This window comes from Vulpes lagopus, chromosome 10, assembly GCF_018345385.1.
Source record: "Vulpes lagopus strain Blue_001 chromosome 10, ASM1834538v1, whole genome shotgun sequence".
Taxonomy (NCBI): Eukaryota; Metazoa; Chordata; class Mammalia; order Carnivora; family Canidae; genus Vulpes; species Vulpes lagopus.
The window spans coordinates 43,136,292-43,141,010 of record NC_054833.1 but is presented as its reverse complement, the minus strand read 5'-3'; the positions used below and the strand labels follow the sequence as shown (position 1 = coordinate 43,141,010).

The 4,719-nt window shown below is 36.5% G+C and overlaps 1 pseudogene; it reads left to right on the top strand.

The window, feature by feature from the left end:
* The first annotated feature begins 2,782 nt into the window (after window positions 1-2,782).
* On the top strand, window positions 2,783-2,933 carry LOC121501097 (annotated as a pseudogene).
* The last annotated feature ends 1,786 nt before the right edge of the window (window positions 2,934-4,719 follow it).

The window sequence follows — 4,719 nt, the reverse complement described above, 5'->3', positions numbered from 1 at the left end:
CATGATTTCCCTTATAATATACCTAGGCAACTCACTCTTTGCCCTGGAGCTCTGTTGGAAGGCCCTAGTGAGAGAGAGGGTAGTATAGTAATTAAAAGCACTAGCTTTCAATAGCACAAATGAAATTAGTTATATTTTAAAAACTCAATCTAAAAAAAGAAAAGTAGGGACAAATAACAGATACTAAAAACAAAACAAATAGAAAAGAAAGAGATTTAAACTCAACCATGTTGATAATTATACTAAATGTTAATAGTCTATACAATCAAATTAAAAGACAGAGATCATCAAACTCAATTAAAAAGCAAGACCTGACACTTAAAACATTAAACACAGATAGATTAAAAGAAAAGGATGGAAATGGGTATACCATGTAAATTCTATTCAAAATAAAGCTGAAGATGGCTCTATTAACATCAAACAAAGTAGTTTGCAGAACAAGGGTTATTACCAGAATAAAGAGAGACATTTCATAAAGATAAAGAGGTGAATTATCCAGAGAACAAAACATCCCTAAATATGTGTGCACCTAATAACATAACATCAAAATATATGAAACAAAAACTAATCAATAAAATTCACATGTTAACAAAACTAAAAACAAAAGCAATATATGATCATCTCAAAAGAAGCAGAAAATTCATTTGACAAAAGTTAGCACTTATTTGTAATTTTTTTAAACCCTCCACAAACTAGGAATAAAGAAAACCCTTAATACAATAAAGGGCACCTTAAACCCCTGCAGCTAACATCATACTTAGTGATGAAAGATTGAATGATTTGCCATTAAAATCAGGTACAAAGCAAGGATGTCAGTTCTCAACACTTCTATTCAACATAATACAGGCAGTTCTAGCCAGGGCAATAAGACAATAAAAAGGAATAAAAGGCACTCAGATTTGAAATGAGTGGTAAAACTATCTACTGATTTTGACAAAGTTACCAAGGTAATTCAGTGGGAAAAGGAAAGTCTTTTCAATGAATCATGCTGGACAATTGGATATTGAGGTAGGAGGACAGGAAGAAAGGGCAAGAGGGAGGAAGAGGGGAGAAAAAGAAGGAACAGAGAAAGGAAGGAAGGGCAGAAGGAAGGACCTAAATATATATCTTACACCATATAAAAAAGTTAATTTGAGAGGTGCCTGGATGGCTCAGTCAGTTAAGCATCTGCCTTCAGCTGGTCATGATCTCATTGTCCTGGGATCAAGCCCCACATCCACCTCCCTGCTCAGCAGGGAGTCTGCTTGTCCTTCTCCCTCTGCCCCTCCCCCTGCTCATGCTCTCTCTCTCTCTCTCTCTCTCTCTCTCTCTCTCAAATACATAAAATCTTTTTTTTAGGGGCAGCCCAGGTGGCTCAGTGGTTTAGCGCCTGCCTTTGGCCCAGGGCGTGATCCTGGAGTCCCAGGATGGAGTCCCACATCGGCTCCCTGCATGGAGCCCGCTTCTCCCTCTGCCTGTGTTATGTCTCTGCCTCTCTCTCTGTGTGTCTCTCATGAATGAATAAATAAAATCTTTTTTAAAAATCTTTTTTAAAAAAAGTTAATTTGAAATGAATCATAGACCTAAATATGGCTAAATCTGTAAAATTCTAGAAGAAAACATAGGAAAAAATCATTACCACATTGAGTTAGGCAAATAGTTCTTAGGACACAAAATATATATACTAGAGCTCAAGGCCAACTTTAAAATTTGACCAAGGCATGTTTTAGGCAGATTACAGGAAGGGTTTCTTCATAGAGCTGGGTCGAACTCCATACTCTCTCCTAGAACACCTTCCCTCTTCCCCAGCCCAAATCCTTAGTATAATCAGATTGTTGTCCTGTCTCAGCTCACTGCCACTTGCTCCAAGAAAACTTTCCTGACACCCTAAACTGGATCAAGGGCTTCTCCTCTGACTTTCATTGCTACATGGAGTTAGCACTTAGGCCTCTTATTGTAATGATCTATAATGCCCTCCAGATTGGAAACGCCATGAGAAACTGCAATGGTGTCTAGGTTCTTCATTCTTATTCCCAGTGCCTGGAAGACGGTGGATGGTCAGCGTATTTTGCTGGATAAGCAATTGTGTGATTACATCCTTTTTTTTTTTCAGTTTTTTGTTGTAGTAAAATACACATAGTATAAAATTTAACCATCTTAACCATTTTTTAAAAGATTTTTATCTATTTATTCGTGAAAGACACACAGACAGAGGCAGAGACATAGGCAGAGGCAGAGGGAGAAGCAGGCTCCATGCAGGGAGCCCAATGTGAGACTTGATCCTGGGACTCCAGGATCACGCCCTGAGCCCAAGGCAAGGCACTCAAACACTGAGCCACCCAGGCGTCCCTTAACCATTTTCAAGTGTATAGTTCAATGGTACCATATACATTCATAATGCTGTACAACCATCATCACCATCCATCTCCATAACTCTTTATCATGTAAAACTGAAACTCTAATACCCATTAAACACACATACTCCATTTTCTCCAGTCCCTGGCAACCACCATTCTACAGTCTCTATGATTTTGACAACTCTAAGTATTTCATAAAAGTGAAATTATGTAGTATTTTTCTTTTTGTGACTGGCTTGTTTTGCTTAGCAGTGTCTCCAAAGTTCATCCATGTTGTAGCATATCACAGAATTTCCTTCTCTTTTAAGGCTGAATAATATTCCATGTATGTATATACCACATTTTGGTAATCCATTCATCTGCTGATGGACACATGGGTTGCCTCCATGTTTTAGCTATTGTGAACAATGCTGCTATGAACACAGGTATACAAAATATCTCTTCCAAAGGCTGTACTTTCAGGGGTCATTTCTATAGTTTGTTACTAGACAAGTTTCTCTGAATGTGTAGAGTACCCAAAACCATGAGGAGGAGGCAGAAAAAAAATCTCTTGCAGACCCTGCTTTCAATTCTTTTGGGCGTATACCCAGAGGTGGTGGAATTGCTGGATCATATAGTAATCTTATTTTTTATTTTTTGAGAAACTGCTATACTCTTTTCCACATTCAGTGACTATACCATTTCACATGCCCACCAACAGTGCACAAGAGTCCCAATTTCTCTGCATCCTTATCAATATGTTGTTTTCTTTTTCTTTCTCTTTTTTATTTTTTTATGGTAGTCATCCTATTTGGTGTGAGGTGGTACCACATTATAGTTTTTATTTGAATTTCTCCTACTGATTAGTACAATTGAGCATCTTCATGGGCTTACTGGCCACTTATATCTCTTCCTTGGAGCAATGTCTATTCAAGTCCTTTGCCTAATTTTGAATCAGGTTATTTTGCTGTTGTTGAGTTTTAGGAATTCTCTAGATACTTCTAGATAGTAATCCTTTATCATATATATGATTTGCGAAATTTTTCTCCCATTCTGTGGGCTGCCCTTTACTCTGCTGATAGTGTCTTTTGGTGAACAAATTTTTAATTTTCATGAATTCTAATTGTCTATTTTTTCTTTTGTCACCTGTGCCTTTGGTATCATTTTCAAGACATCATTGCCAAATCTAGAGTAATGAAGCATTTGCCCTATGTTTCCTTCTACCAGTTTTATTGTTTTAGGTCTTACACTCAGGTCTTTGATACACTTTGAGCTAATTTTTGTATCTAGCATTATGTAAGGGTCCAACTTCATTATTTTGCCTGTGACTATCTGGTTCTCCCAGTACCATTTGTTGAAAGATTGTACTTTCCCCCATTGAATGGTCTTGGCACCCTTAACAAAAATCATTTGAACATATATTCAAGAGTTTATTTCTGGGCTCTATTCTATTCCACTGGTTTATATGTTTATCTTTATGCCAATACCACACTGTTTTTGATAATATACCTTACACTGTAGCTTTGTAGTAACTTCTGAAATCAGGAAATGTGAGTCTTTCAGTTTCATTCTTCAAGATTGTTTTAACTATTAGGGGTTCCTTGATTTTCCATATGAATTTTATTTCTGAAAAAAAATCACTGGGACTTTGATAGAGATTGCATTGAATCTGTCAGTCAGTTTGGGTAGTATCAAGATTTTAACAATATTAATCCATGAACATGGGATGTGTTTCCATTTATCTATGTCTTCTTCAATTTTTCAGCAATGTTTTATACTTTTCATTGTACAAGTCTTTCACCTCCTCAGTTAAGTATTTTATTCTTTTTGATGCTATTGTAAATGGAATAGTTTTTATATTTCCTTTTCAGGATTGTTTATTGTTAGTGGATAGAAACACAACTTTTTTCTAAGTAGGGTCCATGCGCAGTGTGGGGCTTGAACTCACAACCCTGAGATCAAGAGTTGCATGCCCCACCGACCCACCCAGCCAGGCACCCTCAATTTATTTTTGCTTATTGGGTTCATATTCTGCTACTTTGCTAAATGTATTATTTCTAACAGTTATTTGTGCAATCTGTAAGGTTTTCTACAAATAAGATCATATAATGTGCAGAGATAATTTTACTTATTTTCTGCTTTGGGTGACTTTCACACTTTTCCTTACCTAATTGCTCTGGTTAGAATTTCCAATACTATGCAGAGCAGCAGTATTGAAAGCTGGTATTCTTGTATTGTTCTCAATCTTAAAGGAGAGGCTTTTACTCTTTCATCATTGAGTATGCTTACTATAGTTTTTTCATGTATGTTTTTTACTATGTTGAGCTAACTTCCTTCTATTCCTAGAGTTTTTTAGTGTTTTTATTATAAAAGAGTGTTACATTTTGTCGAATCCCTTTTCTGC